Source organism: Pristiophorus japonicus, chromosome 23 (genome assembly GCF_044704955.1).
Source record: "Pristiophorus japonicus isolate sPriJap1 chromosome 23, sPriJap1.hap1, whole genome shotgun sequence".
Taxonomy (NCBI): domain Eukaryota; kingdom Metazoa; phylum Chordata; class Chondrichthyes; family Pristiophoridae; genus Pristiophorus; species Pristiophorus japonicus.
Window position 1 is genome coordinate 49,067,380 of NC_091999.1, and position 18,841 is coordinate 49,086,220.

Here is an 18,841-nt window from a genome sequence, read left to right on the forward strand (position 1 = left end):
AATATTCACGATACATCCGTTTAAAAAATCGCAACAATCAGTCAAAGTTGCGACAGTGATTCAGCCTGTTTATCCCTCGAGATGGCTAAGGCATCTGTGCATGCCCGTTGGTGCGTGTAAATCTTTGGTTATGTGTGTCTCTGTGTCTGTCTATCTCTATTTTTGTCTCTGTGTATGTGCAACTGTCAGTGGAAATCATCATACGAATTTAGTATGTCCTGGAACTTATAAAAAAGACTTGGGGAAAATAATACGGTTGTGAACTTTTGTATCGGCTTAGGTTCAGTGGCAGCATTCTCGACTGAATCAGAAGTTTGTGTGTTCAAGTCGCACTCCTTGGACTTGAGCATTTCATCTTGGCTAACACTCAAGTGCAGCACTTGGGGAATTTTGCAATGTTGAAGCTGTTGACTTTCGGATGAAATGTTAAATTGAAGCTCCGTCTGCACCCTCGGGTGGATATGAAAGGTCCCAGAGCATTACTCGAAACAGAGTAGGAGAGTTGCCCTCGTGTCAATATTCCTCAAAATGTTCGTAAATGCTCACTAAAAGACTATGTGCATGTGTTTGTATGTGGGGTTGGGGTTGAAGCCCAGTTTGTCACAGAGACAGAATCCAAGCTCTCACAGGGCCAGGATAACCGAGTGGTTATGTCGTTGGCCTTAAACTTCAAAGGGTTTTCCACCGTGGGTTCTTCCCCACTCCTGGTTTCTATTTATTTTAACACAGATTTCCTCCCATTCTGATCAGTGATGTCCGATTTTCATCGGTTGAATCAACAATTTTCTGTAACTATGTGTCACTCTGAACCGATAATGAAATGAAATTGTGAAATGTATCTGTGTCGCTCGGTCTCTGCCTCTCTCTCTCTCTCCACAGAGCTGTGTATGTGTTTGTATGTCTGAGTCTTTGTCTCTCTCAGTCTGACTCACTCTGTCTGTCCCTGTTTCTCCGTTTGTCTCAGTCTCTCAATCTGTCTCTTTCTCACGGTGCCCACGTCTGTTCCAATGGGATTCTCTCAGATTCTTTGTCTGACTGGCTCTCTCTTTCCCATCATTTCGGTCTGTCCATTTCTTTGCCTGTCTCTGTTAGCCCCTGCCTCTAACCTGAGAATCATTTCCATCATTTTCTGTTTTAGTCTCTATCTCTTTCTCTCTATCTGTCTCTCTCCTTGTCACTGTCTTTATCATTGTCTTTCTCTCACTCTTTCCCTTTCTCTCTTAATAGATCAAACACACAAATCTCTGTCTCTGTATGTGTTTGTGTCTTTTTCTCACCCAATCTGCCTCTCCTTCTCAGTCTCACACTTTCTGTCTCTCGTTGTCTCTATCTCGGTGTCTGTCTCTCCCTGTTTGTCGGTTTGTCTCTGTCTCTCAATGTGTCTGTCGACTTCTCATGGTGTCCAGTTCTGTTCACAGCTCGATTCCTGCTCCGACAGAGCAGCTATCCGTCAGTTCCTCGTTAGTATAGTGGTGAGTATCCCCGCCTGTCACGCGGGAGACCGGGGTTCAATTCCCCGACGGGGAGGCAGATGTTTCAAAATGTTGATTTTTACTTCTGTTTCTTGGTAGATACATGTTAAAAATTCCAGTGCGAAATCGAACTGTGAAAATACAGGTAGAGGAGTTTGCCTCTTCCAGATTTTTAGCAAACGGAGACTTTTTCAGGATTCTTTGGCCGTCTGCTGCACAGAGATGGAGGACTGAGTTTTTTCGGAGTAACGTTTAAAAAGCCAGCGACACAGTAGTCGTGGCCGAGTGGTTAAGGCGATGGACTAGAAATCCATTGGGATTTTCCCACGCAGGTTCGAATCCTGCCGACTACGATTCTCAGCATTTTTCATTCCATTTCACAATTTAACCAGTTCTCTACCAAACTGATCATGTGATAATTGGAATAACGTCCCACATCTTTCAACACTGACATTTGTTCTCATTTTTATTAATCTGCAATATTCACGATACATCCGTTTAAAAAATCGCAACAATCAGTCAAAGTTGCGACAGTGATTCAGCCTGTCTATCCCTCGAGATGGCTAAGGCATCTGTGCATGCCCGTTGGTGCGTGTAAATTTTTGGTTATGTGTGTCTCTGTGTCTGTCTATCTCTATTTTTGTCTCTGTGTATGTGCAACTGTCAGTGGAAATCATCATACGAATTTAGTATGTCCTGGAACTTATAAAAAAGACTTGGGGAAAATAATACGGTTGTGAACTTTTGTATCGGCTTAGGTTCAGTGGCAGCATTCTCGACAGAATCAGAAGTTTGTGTGTTCAAGTCGCACTCCTTGGACTTGAGCATATCATCTTGGCTAACACTCAAGTGCAGCACTTGGGGAATTTTGCAATGTTGAAGCTGTTGACTTTCGGATGAAATGTTAAATTGAAGCTCCGTCTGCACCCTCGGGTGGATATGAAAGGTCCCAGAGCATTACTCGAAACAGAGTAGGAGAGTTGCCCTCGTGTCAATATTCCTCAAAATGTTCGTAAATGCTCACTAAAAGACTATGTGCATGTGTTTGTATGTGGGGTTGGGGTTGAAGCCCAGTTTGTCACAGAGACAAAATCCAAGCTCTCACAGGGCCAGGATAACCGAGTGGTTATGTCGTTGGCCTTAAACTTCAAAGGGTTTTCCACCGTGGGTTCTTCCCCACTCCTGGTTTCTATTTATTTTAACACAGATTTCCTCCCATTCTGATCAGTGATGTCCGATTTTCATCGGTTGAATCAACAATTTTCTGTAACTATGTGTCACTCTGAACCGATAATGAAATGAAATTGTGAAATGTATCTGTGTCGCTCGGTCTCTGCCTCTCTCTCTCTCTCCACAGAGCTGTGTATGTGTTTGTATGTCTGAGTCTTTGTCTCTCTCAGTCTGACTCACTCTGTCTGTCCCTGTTTCTCCGTTTGTCTCAGTCTCTCAATCTGTCTCTTTCTCACGGTGCCCACGTCTGTTCCAATGGGATTCTCTCAGATTCTTTGTCTGACTGGCGCTCTCTTTCCCATCATTTCGGTCTGTCCATTTCTTTGCCTGTCTCTGTTAGTCCCTGCCTCTAACCTGAGAAGTATTTCCATCATTTTCTGTTTTAGTTTCTATCTCTTTCTCTCTATCTGTCTCTCTCCTTGTCACTGTCTTTATCATTGTCTTTCTCTCACTCTTTCCCTTTCTCTCTTAATAGATCAAACACACAAATCTCTGTCTCTGTATGTGTTTGTGTCTTTTTCTCACCCAATCTGCCTCTCCTTCTGAGTCTCACACTTTCTGTCTCTCGTTGTCTCTATCTCGGTGTCTGTCTCTCCCTGTTTGTCGTTTTGTCTCTGTCTCTCAATGTGTCTGTCGACTTCTCATGGTGTCCAGTTCTGTTCACAGTAGCTCGATTCCTGCTCTGACAGAACTGCCACACGTCAGTTCCTCTTTAGTATAATGGTGAGTATCCCCGCCTGTCACACGGGAGACCGAGGTGCAATTCCCCGACGGGGAGGCAGTTGTTTCAAAATGTAGAATTTTACTTCTGTTTCTTGGAAGAGATTCATATTAAAGAGTTCCAGAGCAATATCGAACTGTAAAAATACAGGTAGAGGAGATTGCCTCGTCCAGATTTTTAGCAAATGCAGAATTTTTCAGGAGTCTTTGGCCGTCTGCTGCACAGAGATGGATGACTGAATTTTTCCTAAGTAACGTTTAAAAATGCAGCGAAGCACTAGTCGTGGCCGAGTGGTTAAGGCGATGGGCTAGGAATCAATTAAATTACCCCGCTCAGGTTCGAATCCTGCCGACTACGATTTTCAGCATTTTTCATTCCATTTCATAATTTAACCGGTTCTCTGCCAAACTGATCCTGAGATAGATGGAATAACGTCCCACACCTTTCAACACTGACATTTTTTTCTCATTTTTATTAATCTGCAATATTCACGATGCATCCGTTTCAAAAATCGCAAACATCAGTGAAAGTTGCGACAGTGATTCAGCCTGTCTATCCCTCGAGATGACGAAGGCTGCCCGTCTGTGCATGTCCGTTGGTGCGTGCACATTTTTGGATATGTGTGTGCGTGTCTCTGTGTCTGGCTATCTCTATATATGTCTCTGTGTATGTGCAACTGTCTGTGCAAATCATCATACGAATTTAGTATGTCCTGGAACTTATAAAAAAGACTTGGGGAAAATAATACGGTTGTGAACTTTTGTATCGGCTTAGGTTCAGTGGCAGCATTCTCGACAGAATCAGAAGTTTGTGTGTTCAAGTCGCACTCCTTGGACTTGAGCATATCATCTTGGCTAACACTCAAGTGCAGCACTTGGGGAATTTTGCAATGTTGAAGCTGTTGACTTTCGGATGAAATGTTAAATTGAAGCTCCGTCTGCACCCTCGGGTGGATATGAAAGGTCCCAGAGCATTACTCGAAACAGAGTAGGAGAGTTGCCCTCGTGTCAATATTCCTCAAAATGTTCGTAAATGCTCACTAAAAGACTGTGTGCATGTGTTTGTATGTGGGGTTGGGGTTGAAGCCCAGTTTGTCACAGAGACAAAATCCAAGCTCTCACAGGGCCAGGATAACCGAGTGGTTATGTCGTTGGCCTTAAACTTCAAAGGGTTTTCCACCGTGGGTTCTTCCCCACTCCTGGTTTCTATTTATTTTAACACAGATTTCCTCCCATTCTGATCAGTGATGTCCGATTTTCATCGGTTGAATCAACAATTTTCTGTAACTATGTGTCACTCTGAACCGATAATGAAATGAAATTGTGAAATGTATCTGTGTCGCTCGGTCTCTGCCTCTCTCTCTCTCTCCACAGAGCTGTGTATGTATTTGTATGTCTGAGTCTTTGTCTCTCTCAGTCTGACTCACTCTGTCTGTCCCTGTTTCTCCGTTTGTCTCAGTCTCTCAATCTGTCTCTTTCTCACGGTGCCCACGTCTGTTCCAATGGGATTCTCTCAGATTCTTTGTCTGACTGGCGCTCTCTTTCCCATCATTTCGGTCTGTCCATTTCTTTGCCTGTCTCTGTTAGTCCCTGCCTCTAACCTGAGAAGTATTTCCATCATTTTCTGTTTTAGTTTCTATCTCTTTCTCTCTATCTGTCTCTCTCCTTGTCACTGTCTTTATCATTGTCTTTCTCTCACTCTTTCCCTTTCTCTCTTAATAGATCAAACACACAAATCTCTGTCTCTGTATGTGTTTGTGTCTTTTTCTCACCCAATCTGCCTCTCCTTCTGAGTCTCACACTTTCTGTCTCTCGTTGTCTCTATCTCGGTGTCTGTCTCTCCCTGTTTGTCGTTTTGTCTCTGTCTCTCAATGTGTCTGTCGACTTCTCATGGTGTCCAGTTCTGTTCACAGTAGCTCGATTCCTGCTCTGACAGAACTGCCACACGTCAGTTCCTCTTTAGTATAATGGTGAGTATCCCCGCCTGTCACACGGGAGACCGAAATGCAATTCCCCGACGGGGAGGCAGTTGTTTCAAAATGTAGAATTTTACTTCTGTTTCTTGGAAGAGATTCATATTAAAAAGTTCCAGAGCAATATCGAACTGTAAAAATACAGGTAGAGGAGATTGCCTCGTCCAGATTTTTAGCAAATGCAGAATTTTTCAGGAGTCTTTGGCCGTCTGCTGCACAGAGATGGATGACTGAATTTTTCCTAAGTAACGTTTAAAAATGCAGCGAAGCACTAGTCGTGGCCGAGTGGTTAAGGCGATGGGCTAGGAATCAATTAAATTACCCCGCTCAGGTTCGAATCCTGCCGACTACGATTTTCAGCATTTTTCATTCCATTTCATAATTTAACCGGTTCTCTGCCAAACTGATCCTGAGATAGATGGAATAACGTCCCACACCTTTCAACACTGACATTTTTTTCTCATTTTTATTAATCTGCAATATTCACGATGCATCCGTTTCAAAAATCGCAAACATCAGTGAAAGTTGCGACAGTGATTCAGCCTGTCTATCCCTCGAGATGACGAAGGCTGCCCGTCTGTGCATGCCCGTTGGTGCGTGCACATTTTTGGATATGTGTGTGCGTGTCTCTGTGTCTGGCTATCTCTATATATGTCTCTGTGTATGTGCAACTGTCTGTGCAAATCATCACCATGAATTTGGTATGTCCTGGAACTTATAAAAAAGACTTGGGGGAAATAATAAGGTTGTGAACTTTTGTATCGGCTTTGGTTCAGTGGCAGCATTCTCGACTGAATCGGGAGTTTGTCTGTTCAAGTCGCACTTCTGAGACTTGAGCATTATCATCTTGGCTAACACTCAAGTGCAGCACTTGGGGAATTTTGCAATGTTGAAGCTGTTGACTTTCGGAAGAAATGTTAAATTGAAGCTCCGTCTGCACCCTCGGGTGGATATGAAAGTTCCCAGTGCATTACTCGAAAAAGATTAGGAGAGTTGCCCCCGTCTCAATATTGCTAAAAATGTTCGTAAATGCTCACTGAAAGCCGATGTGCATGTGTTTGTATGTGGGGTTGGGGTTGAAGTCCAGATTCTCAGAGAGACAGAATGCAGGTTCTCACAGGACCAGGATACCCGAGTGGTTGAGGCGTTGGCCTTAAAATTCAATGAGTTTTTCTCGAGTGGGTTCGTACCTCACTCCTGGTATCTGTTTAATTTAACACGGATTTCCTCCCATTCTGATCAGTGAGACCGGATTTTCATCGGTGAATCAGCAATTTTCTGTAACAATGTGACACTCTGAACCGATAATGAAATGAAATTGTGAAATATATCTGTGTCGCTCGGTCTCTGCCTCTCTCTCTCTCTTCAGAGAGTTGTGTATGTGTTTGTATGTTTGAGTCTTTGTCTCTCTCAGTCTGACTCACTCTGTCTGTCCCTGTTTCTCTGTTTGTCTCTGTCTCTCAATCTGTCTCTTTCTCACGGTGCCACGTCTGTTCCAATGGGATTCTCTCAGACTCTTTGTCTGACTGGCTCTCTCTTTCCCATCATTTCGGTCTGTCCATGTCTTTGCCTGTCTCTGTTAGTCCCTGCCTGTAAGCTGAGAAGTATTTCGATCATTTTCTGTTTTAGTCTCTATCGCTCTCTCTCCATCTGTCTCTCTCCTTGTAACTGTCTTTATCATTATCTTTCTATCACTCTTTCCCTCTCTCTCTTAATAGATCACACACACACATCTCTGTATATGTATATGTTTGAGTCTTTTTCTCACTCAGTCTGCCTCTCCTTCTCAGTCTCACACTTTCTGTCTCTCGTTGTCTCTATCTCGGTGTCTGTCTCTCCCTGTTTGTCGGTTTGTCTCTGTCTCTCAATGTGTCTGTCGACTTCTCATGGTGTCCAGTTCTGTTCACAGTGAATCGATTCCTGCTCTGACAGAACTGGCACATGTTAGTTCCTCGTTAGTAAAGTGGTGAGTATCCCTGCCTATCACGCGGGAGTCCGGGGTTCAATTTCCCGACGGGGAGGCAGTTGTTTCAAAATGTAGAATTTTACTTCTGTTTCTTGGAAGAGATTCATATTTAAAAGTTCCAGAGCAATATCGAACTGTAAAAATACAGGTGGAGGCGATTGCCTCGTCAAGATTTTTAGCAAACGGAGAATTTTTCAGGAGTCTTTGTCCGTCTGCTGCACAGAGATGGATGACTGAGTTTTTTCTGAGTAACGTTTAAAAAGGCAGCGACGCAGTAGTCGTGGCCGAGTGGTTAAGGCGATGGACTCGAAATCCATTGGGTTATCCCGCGCAGGTTCGAATCCTGCCGACTACGATTATCAGCATTTTTTATTCCATTTCACAATTTAACCGGTTCTCTGCCAAACTGATCCTGAGACAGATGGAATAACGTTTAACACTGACATTTTTTTCTCATTTTTATTAATCTGCAATATTCACGATATATCCGTTTCAAAAATCGCAATCATCAATCAAAGTTGCGACAGTGATTCAGCCTGTCTATCCCTCGAGATGTCTGAGGCATCTGTGCATGCCCGTTGGTGCGTGCACATTTTTGGTTATGTGTGTGTGTGTCTCTGTGTCTGTCTATCTCTATATATGTCTCTGTGTGTGTGCAACTGTCTGTGGAAATCATCATCATGAATTTGGTATGTCCTGGAACTTATAAAAAAGACTTGGGGAAATAAAAAGGTTGTGAACTTTTGTATCGGCTTTGATTCAGTGGCAGCATTTTCGACTGAATCGGGAGTTTGTGTGTTCAAGTCGCACTTCTGAGACTTGAGCATTATCATCTTGGCTAACACTCAAGTGCAGCACATGGGGAATTTTGCAATGTTGAAGCTGTTGACTTTCGGATGAAATGTTAAATTGAAGCTCCGTCTGCACCCTCGGGTGGATATGAAACTTCCCAGTGCATTGCTCGAAAAAGAATAGGAGAGTTGCCCCCGTCTCAATATTACTAAAAATGTTCGTAAATGCTCACTGAAAGCCGATGTGCATGTGTTTGTATGTGAGGTTGGGGTTGAAGCCAAGATTCTCACAGAGACAGAATACAGGTTCTCACAGGACCAGGATAGCCGAGTGGTTGAGGCGTTGGCCTTAAAATTCAATGAGTTTTTCTCGAGTGGGTTCGTACCTCACTCCTGGTATCTGTTTAATTTAACACGGATTTCCTCCCATTCTGATCAGTGAGACCGGATTTTCATCGATAAATCAGCAATTTTCTGTAACAATGTGACACTCTGGACGGATAATGAAATGAAATTGTGAAATGTATCTGTGTTGCTCTGTCTCTGCCTCTCTCTCTCTCTTCAGAGAGTTGTGTATGTGTTTGTATGTTTGAGTCTTTGTCTCTCTCAGTCTGACTCACTCTGTCTGTCCCTGTTTCTCTGTTTGTCTCTGCCTCTCAAGCTGTCTCTTTCTCACGGTGCCACGTCTGTTCCAATGGGATTCTCTCAGACTCTTTGTCTGACTGGCTCTCTCTTTCCCATCATTTCGATCTGTCCATGTCTTTGCCTGCCTCTGTTAGTCCCTGCCTGAAAGCTGAGAAGTATTTCCATCATTTTCTGTTTTAGTCTCTATCGCTCTCTCTCCATCTGTCTCTCTCCTTGTCACAGTCTTTATCATTGTCGTTCTATCACTCTTTCCCTCTCTCTAATAGATCACACACACACATCTCTGTATATGTATTTGTTTGACTCTTTTTCTCACTCAGTCTGCCTTTCCTTCTCAGTCTCACACTTTCTGTCTCTCGTTGTCTCTATCTCGCTGTCTGTCCCTCCCTGTTTGTCGGTTTGTCTCTGTCTCTCAATGTCTCTGTCGACTTCGCATGGTGTCCAGTTCTGTTCACAGTGGCTCGATTCCTGCTTTGACAAAACTGGTACACGTCAGTTCCTCGTTAGTATCGTGGTGAATATCCCCGCCTGTCACGTGGGAGACCGGGGTTCAATTCCCTGACGGGGAGGCAGTTGTTTCAAAATGTAGAATTTTACTTCTGTTTCTTGGAAGAGATTCATATTAAAAAGTTCCAGAGCAATATCGAACTGTAAAAATACAGGTAGAGGAGATTGCCTCGTCCAGATTTTTAGCAAACGGAGAATTTTTCAGGAGTCTTTGGCCGCCTGCTGCACAGAGATGGATGACTGAGTTTTATCTGAGTAACATTGAATGATGCAGCGAGCTAGTAGTCGTGGCTGAGTGGGTAAGACAATAGACAAAAAATCCATCGGGGTTTCTCTGCGCAGTTTTGAATCATGCCGACTATGTTTCTCAACATATTTCATTCTGTTTCACAATTTAACCACGTTACTGCAAAACTGATTCTGAGATAGATAGAGCAACGTCCCACATCTTTCGATGCAGCTGCTGTTTTCTTTCTTACATTAATCTGCAGTATTCACGATATATTCGGATAGAAAAACGCAAAAACGAGCCAAAGTAGCCTCAGTGACCCTGCCTGTCTATCCATCTATTTGTCTAAGGCAACCTGTGTATATCTTGATCTGAGTGTCATGGTACATCAGTCATTGAAAGTTGGCATGTCGGTGCAGCAGGCGGTGAAGAAAACACATGGCATGATCGCCTTCATAGCTCGGGGGTTTGAGTATGGGAGCAGGAAGATATTACTGCAGTTGTACAGGGCCTTGGTGAGGTCACACCTGGAATATTGTGTTCAGGTTTGGTCCCCGAATCTGAGGAAGGACGTCCTTGCTATTGAGGGAGTACAGCGAAGGTTCACCAGCATGATTCCCGGGATGGCAGGATTGACATATGAGAAGAGACTGGCTCAACTGGGCTGGTATCCACTGGAGTTTAGAAGAATGAAAGGGGATCTCACAGAAACATATAAAATTCTGACGAGATTGGAGGCTGTAAGAATGTTCTCATTGCTGGGGAGTTTGAGACCAAGGATTACAGTCTAAAAATAAGGGGTAAGCCATTTATGACCGAGATGAGGAGAAACTTCTTCACTCAGAGAGTGGTTAACCTGTGAAATTTTCTACCGCAGAAAGTCGTTGAGGCCAGTTCATTAGATATATTCAAAAGGGAGTTAGATATGGCCCTTATGGCTAAAGAGATCAAGTGGTGTGGAGAGAAAGCAGGAAAGGGGTACTGAGGTTGAATGATGAGCCATGATCTTATTGAATGGTGGTGCAGGCTCGAAGGGCCGAATGGCATATTCCTGCAACTAATTTCTATGTTGATGCATGTATATATGTTTTTTATTGTGCGTGCGCGTGTCTGTGTATGTCTATCTGTATGTATGTCTCTGTGTATGTGCAACTGTCTGTGTAAATCATCACCATGAATTTGGCACGTCCCGGAATTTTTAAAACACTTGGGGAAAGTAATACGGTTGTGATCTTTGGTATCGGTTTTGGTTCAGTGGCTCCATTCTCGACTGAATCAGGAGGTTGTGTGTGTAAGTCTCACTCCTGAGACTAGAACACATCATCTTGGATGACACTCAAATGCAGTATTTGGGGCATTTTGCATTGTTGAAGCTGTTGACCATCGGCTGAAATTTTAAATTGAAGCTCCATTTGCACCCTCGGGTGGATGTAAAAGTTCCCAGAGCCTTAGTCGGAAAAGAATAGGAGAGTTGCGCCCGTGTCAATATTACGAAAAAAGTTCGTAAATGCTCCCTGAAATCCTCTGTGTCTGTGTGTCGCTGTGGGGGTGGAGCTGAAGCCCAGATTCTCACAGAGGCAGAGTCCAACCATTGACAGGATCAGGACCAGGATGGCCGAGTTCCAAAGGCGTTGGATTTAAGATCTAATGGAGTATATACTCGCGTGGGTTCAAACCCCAATCCTGGTAATTCCTTAATTAAACAGAGATTTTTCCCATCCTGCCGAGTGATACCCGATTTTCATCTGCTGAATCTCCAATTTTCTGCAACGATGTGACATTCTGAGCCGACAATGAAATGACATTGTGAAATGTATCTGTGTTGCTCGGTCTCTGCCACTCTCTCTCTTTAGAGAGCTGTGAATGTATTTGAGTCTTTGTCTCTCTCAGTCTGCCTCTCTCTGACACACTCTTTCTGTCCCTGTTTCTCTGTTTGTCCCTGTCTCTCAATCTGTCTCTTTCTCACGGTGTCTCGTTCTGTTGCAATGGGATTCTCTCAGACTCTCAGTCTGACTGCCTATCTCTGTCCCATTATCTCTGTCTGTCCATGTCTTTGCCTGTTTCAGTTAATCCCTGTCTCTAACCTGATAAATATTTCCATTATGTTCTGTTTTTGTCTCTATGTCTCTCTCTCTATCTGTCTTTCTCTCTATCTGTCGCCCTCTTTGTCTCTCTCTTTGTCCCTGTCCTTTTCTCTGTCATTCCATCACTATTTTCCTCCCTCTCTTAATGGAGCACGCAAATACATCTCTGTGTATATATGTGTTTGAGTCTTTTTCTCATTCAGTCTGATCCTCCCTTTCAGTCTCAAACTTTCTGTCTCTCTTTGTCTCTATCTCGCTGTCTGTCTGTCCCCGTTTCCCTGTTTGTCTCTGGTTCTCAATGTGTCTGTCACTTTCTCATGGTGTCCAGTTCCGTTCGAATGGGATTCTCTCAGTCTCTCTGTCTGACTGTCTCACTCTTTCCCATCATCTCTGTCTGTCTATGTTTCTGCCTATCTGCCTCTCTTTGCCTGTCGCTGGTAGTTCCTGTCTCTAACCTGCTGAGTATTTCCATCATTTTCTGTTTATATCTTTGTCTCTCTCTCGACCTGTCGTTCTCTCTCTATCTGTCTCTCTCCTTGTCACTGTCTTTATCATTGTCTTTCTTTCACTCTTTCCCTCTCTCTCTTTATTGATCACACACACACATCTCTGTATATGTAGGCGTTTGAGTCTTTTTCTCAGAGTCTGCCTGACTTTTCAGTCTCACACTTTCTGCCTCTCGTTGTCCCTCTATCGCTGTCTATCTCTCCCTGTTTGTCGGTTTGTCTCTGTCTCTCAATGTGTCTGTCGACTTCTGTTCACAGCTCGATGACTGCTCTGACATCGCCCGTACCTTCGTCCGTGTAGTCGTGATTTTTCTCCCCTGTTAAGCAATAGAACCGGGTTCAATTCCCCGATGGAAAAGCAGTTTTTTCAAAATGTCAAATTTTACTTCTGTTTCTTGGTATATATTCATATTAAAAAGTTCCAGAACAATATAGAACAGTAAAAATACAGCAAGAGGCGATTGCCTCTTCCAGATTTTTTGCAAACAGAGACTTTTTCAGGATTCTGTGGCCGTCTGCTGCACAGAGATGGATGACTGAGTTTTTTCTGAGTAACATTTAAAGTGCTAGAGCCGTAGTTGTGGTCGAGTGGTTAATGCGATTGGCTTGAAATCCTTTGGGTTTTCGGCGCTCAGGTTCGAATCCTACCGGCTATGATTCTCTACAATTTAACCAGGTTTTTGCAAAACTAATCCTGAGATCGGTGGAATAACGTCCCAAACCTTTCAACACTGACATCTATTTCTCATTGTTATTAATCTGCAATATTCACGATACATACGGATAGAAAAACGCAAACATCAGCCAAAGTAGCGACAGGGACTCAGCCTGTATATCCCTCGAGATGTCGCAGGCATCTGTGCATGTCCGTTGGTGCATGTATATTTTTGGTTATGTATGTATGTGTGTGTCTCTGTGTCTGTCTATCTGTATATATGTCTCTGTGTATGTGCAACTGTCTGTAGAAATCATCACCATGAATTTGGTATGTCCTGGAACTTTTCAAAAAGACTTGGGGACAATAATACGGTTGTGAACTTTGGTATCGGCTTTGGTTCAGTGGCAGCATTCTCGACTGAAAAACGCAAAAGCCAGACAAAGTAGCGACAGTGACCCTGCCTGTCTATCCATCTATTTGTCTAAGGCAACCTGTGTATATCTTGATCTGGGTGTCATGGTACATCAGTCATTGATTATTGGTATGCAAGTGCAGCAGGCAGTGAAGAATGCAAATGGCATGTTCGCCTTCATAGCGAGAAGATTTGAGTATAGGAGCAGGGAGGTTTCACTGCAGTTGTACAGTGCCTTGGTGAGGCCACTCCTGGAATATTGTGTTCAGTTTTGGTTTCCGAATCAGAGGAAGGAAGTCCTTGCTATTGAGGGAGTACAGCGAAGGTTCACCAGCATTATTCCCGGGATGGCAGGACTGACATATGAGCAGAGACTGGATCAACTGGGCTGGTATCCACTGGAGTTTAGAAGAATGAGAGGGGATCTCATAGAAACAAATACAATTCTTATGAAATTTGACAAGTGAGAGGCAGGAAGAATGTTTCCGATACTGGGGAGTTCGAGAACCAGGGGGCACAGTCTAAGAATAAGGGGTAAGCCATTTAGGACCGAGATGAGGAGAAACGTCTTCACTCAGAGAGTGGTTAACCTATGGAATTCTCTACCATAGAAAGTTGTTCAGGCCAGTTAGTTAGATATATTCAAGAGGGAGTTAGATATGGCCCTTACGGCTCAAGGGTTCAAGGGATATGGAGAGAAAACAGGAAATGGGTACTGAGGTTGAAAGATCAGCCATGATCTTAAAGAATGGTGGTGCAGGCTCCTGCAACTAATTTCTATGTTTCTATGTTTCTATGTTGATGCGTGTATATTTTTGGTTATTGTGTTTGTGTGTGTCTGTGTATGTCTATCTGTATGTATGTATCTGTGTATGTGCAACTGTCGATGCAAATCATCACCATGAATGTGGTATGTACTGGAAATGTTTTAAAAACTTGGGGAAAATAATACGGTTGTGATCTTTGGTATCGGCCTTGGTTCATTGGCTCTATTCTCGACTGAATCGGGAGGTTGTGTGTGTAAGTCCCACTCCTGAGACTTGAGCAGATAATCTTTGCTGACACTCAAGTGCAGTACTTGGGGAATTTTGCATTGTTGACGCTGTTGACCCTCAGCTGAAATGTTAAATTGAAGCTCCGTCTGCAACCTCGGCTAGATGTGAAAGTTCCAAGAGCATTACACGAAAAAGAATAGGAGAGTTGCGCCCTTGTCAATATTACTAAACATTTTCGTAAATGCTCACTGAAACCCGATGTGTATGTGTGTGTGTTGCTGTGGGGGTGGAGCTGAAGCCCACATTCTCACAGAGACAGAATCCAAACGCTACAAAGACCAGGATGGGCGAGTGGTTAAGGCGTTGGCCATAAAATTCAATGGGTTTTTCCCGCGTGGATTCGAACCCCAATCCTAGAATCTCTTTAATTTAACCGAGATTTTTCCCATCCTGCCCAGTGATACATGATTTTCATCTGTTGAATCTGCAATTTTCTGTAACTCTGTGACGCTCTAAGTCGATCATGAAATGAAATTGTGAAATGTAGCTGTGTATCTCAGTCTCTGCCTTTCTCTCTTTAGAGAGCTGCGTATGTGTTTGTGTGCTTGAGCCTTTGTCTCCCTCAGTCTGCCTCTCTCTGACTCACTCTGTCTGTGCCTGGTTCTCTGTTTGTCTCTGTCTCTCAATCTGTCTCTTTCTCACGGTGTCCAGTTCTGTTCCAATGCGATTCTCTCAGACTCTCTGTCTGACTGTCTCTCTCTTTCCCATCCTCCCTGTCCGTGTCTTTGCCTGTCTCATTTTGTCCCTGACTCTAATCTGATGAGTATTTCCATCATTTTCTGTTTTTGAAACATAGAAACATGGAAAATAACTGCAGGAGTAGGCCATTAGGCCCTTCGAGCCTGCACCGCCATTCAATATTATCATGGCTGATCATTCTTTCAGTTACCCTTTCCTGTTTTCCTCTCCATCCCACTTCATCCACTTAACCGTAAGGACCATATATAACTCCCTCTTGAATATATCCAATGAACTGGCTTCAACAACTCTCTGCGGCAGGGAATTCCACAGGTCAACAACTCTCTGAGTGAAAAAGTTTCTACTCATCTCACTGCTAAATTGCCTACCCCTTATCCTAAGACTATGTCCCCTGGTTCTGACTTCCCCAACATCGAGAACATTCTTCCCGAATCTAACCTGTGCAGTCCCGTCAGAATCGTATATGATTCTATGAGATCCCCTCTCATCATTCTAAACGCCAGTGATTAAAGGCCTTGTTGATCCAATCTCTCCTCATATGTCAGTCCTGCCATCCCTGGAATCAGTCTGGTGAACCTTCGCTGCACTCCCTCAACAGCAAGAACGTCCTTCCTCAGACTAGGAGACCAAAACTAAGGCCTTGTACAACTGCAGTAAGATCTCCTGGCTCCTATATTCAAATCATCTAGCTGCGAAGGCCAACATATCATTTGCCTTCTTTACCGCCTGCTGTACCTGCATGCCCACTTTCAGTGACTGATGCACCATAACACCAATGTCTCACTGCACCTCCCCTTTTTCTAGTTTTCCGCCATTCAGATAATATTCTACCTTCGTGTTGTTGCCCCCAAAATGGATAACCTCACATTTATCCACATTATACTGCATCTGCCATGTATTTGCCCACTCACCTAATCTGTCCAATTCACCCTGCAGCCTCTTAGCGTCCTCCTCACAGCTCGGACCGCCACCCAGTTTAGTGTCATCCGCAAACTTGGAGATATTACACTCTATTCCTTCAACCAAATCGTTCATGTATATTGTAAAGAGCTGGAGTCCCAGCACTGAGCCCTGCGGCACACCACTAGTCACTTCCTGCCAGTTTGAAAAGGACCCGTTTATCCCGATTCTCTGCATCCTGTCTGCCAACCAGTTCTTTATCCATGTCAGTACATTAATCCCAATACCATGCGCTTTGATTTTGTGCACCAATCTCTAGTGCGGAACCTTGTCAAAAGCCTATTGAAAGTCCAAATACACCACATCCATTGGTTCTCCCTTGTCCACTCTACTCATTACATCCTCAAAAAATTCCAGAAGATTCGTCAAGCGTGATTTAACATTCATAAATCCATGCTGACTCGGTCCGATCCTGTCACTGCTTTCCAAATGGGCTGCTTTTCATCCTTAATGATTGGTTCCAATATTTTCCCCACGACTGATGTCAGGCTAACCGGTCTATAATTAGCTGCTTTCTCTCTCCCTCCTTTTTTAAAAAGTGCCATCACATTAGCTACCCTCTAGTCCATAGGAACTGATCCAGGGTCGAATGATTGTTGGAAAATGATCACCAATGCATCCACTATTTCTAGGGCCACTTCCTTAAGTACTCTGGGATGCAGACTATCAGGAGCCGGGGATTTATCGGCTTTCAATCCCAACAATTTCCCCAACACAAGTTCCCGCCAATGAGCCTATATTTCAGTTCCTCATTCTCACGAGATGCACAGTCCCCATGTACATTAGGAAGGTTTTTTGTATCTTCCTTTGTAAAGACAGAACCGAATTATTGTCTCTATCTTTCTTTCTCTCTATCTGTCTCCCTCTTTGTCTCTTTCTTTGTCCCTGTCTTTGTATCGGTCATTGCATCATATTTGCCTCCTTCTCTTTATGGAGCACACAAACACATCTCTGTGCATGTATGTGTTTGAGTCGTTTTCTCATTCAGACTGACCCTTCCTCTCAATCTCAAACTTTCTGTCTCTCTTTGCCTCTACCTCGCTGTCTGTCTCTCCCTGTTTCCCGGTTTGTCTGTCTGTCAACGTGTCTGTCTCTTTCTCACGATGTCCAGTTCTGTTCCAGTGGGATTCTCTCTTTCTCTCTGTCTGACTGTCTCTCTCATTCCCATCATCTCTGTCTGTCTATGTCTCGACCTGTCTGTCTCTATTTGCCTGTCTCTGTTAGTTCCTGTCTCTAACCTGCTGAGTATTTCCATCATTTTCTGTTTATATCTCTGTATATCTCTCTATCTGTCGCTCACTCTTCATCTGTCTCTCTCCTTGTTACTGTCTTTATCACTGTCTTTCTCTAACTGTTTCCCTCTCTCTCTTTATATCTGTATGTGTGTGTGTTTGTGTCTTTTTCTCACTCAGTCTGCCTCTCCTTCTCAGTCTCACACTTTCTGTCTCACGTTGTCTCTATCTTGCTGTCTGTCTCTCTCGGTTTGTCTCTGTCTCTCAATGTGCCTGTCTACTTCTCATGGTGTCCATTTCTGTTCTCAGCTCGATTCCTGCACTGACAGAATCCACACCCGTCAGCTCCTCCTTCGTGTCTTAGTTAATATCCCTCTCTGTCACGCGCGAGGTAGGCCTTCAATTCCCCGACGAGGATGAAGCTTTTTTAAAATGTTGAATATTACTTCTGTATGTCCTGAAACTTTATAAAAAGACTTGGGGAATATAATACGGATGTTAACTTTGGTATCGGCTTTGGGTCAGTGGCATCATTCTCGACTGAATAAGGAGGTAGTGTGTGTAAGTCCCACTCCTCAGACTTGAGCATATAATCTTGGCTGACACTCAAATGCGGTACTTGGGGGATTTTGCATTGTTGAAGCTGTTGACTTTCGGATAAAATGTTAAATTGAAGCTCCGTCTGCACCCTCGGGTGGATGTGAAAGTTCCCAGAGCATTACTCGAAAAAGAACAGGAGAGTTGCCCCTGTGTCAATATTACTATAAATATTCGAAAATGCTCATTGAAAACCTGTGTCTGTGAGGGTGGAGCTGCAGCCCAGATTCTCACAGAGACAAAATGCGAATACTGACAAAACCACGAAGGCCGAGTTGTTAAGGCGTTGGACCGAAAATCCAATGTGTTTATACCTGCATAGGTTCGAACCCCACTCCTGGTAAATCTTTAAATTCAAACCGATTTCCTGCCATCCTGCTCAGTTATACCCGAATCTATTCTGTTGAATCTGCATTTGTCAATAACTTTGTAACATTCAAACAAATGGGATTGTGCAATGTATCTGTGCCTCTCACTCTCTGTCTTTAGAGTGCTCTTTATGTGTTTGAGTCTGACTCTCTGTGTCTGAGGAATAAGAAGCTGAATTTAGGGAGCTGGGAGCTAAATTAACAAATCGGACCTCAAAGGTAGCAATCTCAGGGATAGCTACCACTTTTCAGAGTAGGAATCGCAGCATAGTTCAGATGAATGTGTGTTGCAGAAGGGAGGGATTCAATTTCTTGGGACATTGGAACCGTTCTGTGGGAGCTGGGAACTGTGCAAAGCGGACGGTCTGCACCTCAGCAGAACCAATGTCCACGAGGGAGAGTTTGCTCGTGTTGTTGGGGAGGGGTTAAACTGATATGGCAGCGGGATGGGAACCTTTGGGGGTAGGAATGTAAGGGTGGAGGGCAGAGAAACCCAAAGGAAAAAATCAAAAAGGGCCACATTGCAGCAAACTTCTAAAGGGACAAGGTGTGTTAAGATAACAAGCCTGAAGGCACTGTGCCTCAATGCGAGGAGTATTCGTAATAAGGTGGACAAATTAACTGCACAGGCAGCAATTAATGAATATGATGCAATTGGCATCACGGAGAAATGGCTCCAGGGTGACGAAGGCCGGGAACGCAACATCAAGGGGTATTCACCAGTCAGGAAGGATAGA

The 18,841-nt window shown here is 43.8% G+C and overlaps 3 non-coding genes across 3 annotated transcripts; all 3 read left to right on the forward strand.

Annotated features, from left to right (window-relative positions):
* The first annotated feature begins 1,455 nt into the window (after positions 1–1,455).
* trnad-guc (transfer RNA aspartic acid (anticodon GUC)) lies at positions 1,456–1,527 on the forward strand. The gene has a single exon. It is a non-coding gene; the product is annotated as a tRNA-Asp (tRNA).
* Positions 1,528–1,743: 216 nt separating this feature from the next.
* trnas-aga (transfer RNA serine (anticodon AGA)) lies at positions 1,744–1,825 on the forward strand. The gene has a single exon. It is a non-coding gene; the product is annotated as a tRNA-Ser (tRNA).
* A 5,810-nt stretch (positions 1,826–7,635) lies between these two features.
* Positions 7,636–7,716, forward strand: trnas-cga (transfer RNA serine (anticodon CGA)). Its single transcript has one exon. It is a non-coding gene; the product is annotated as a tRNA-Ser (tRNA).
* Positions 7,717–18,841: the final 11,125 nt, after the last annotated feature.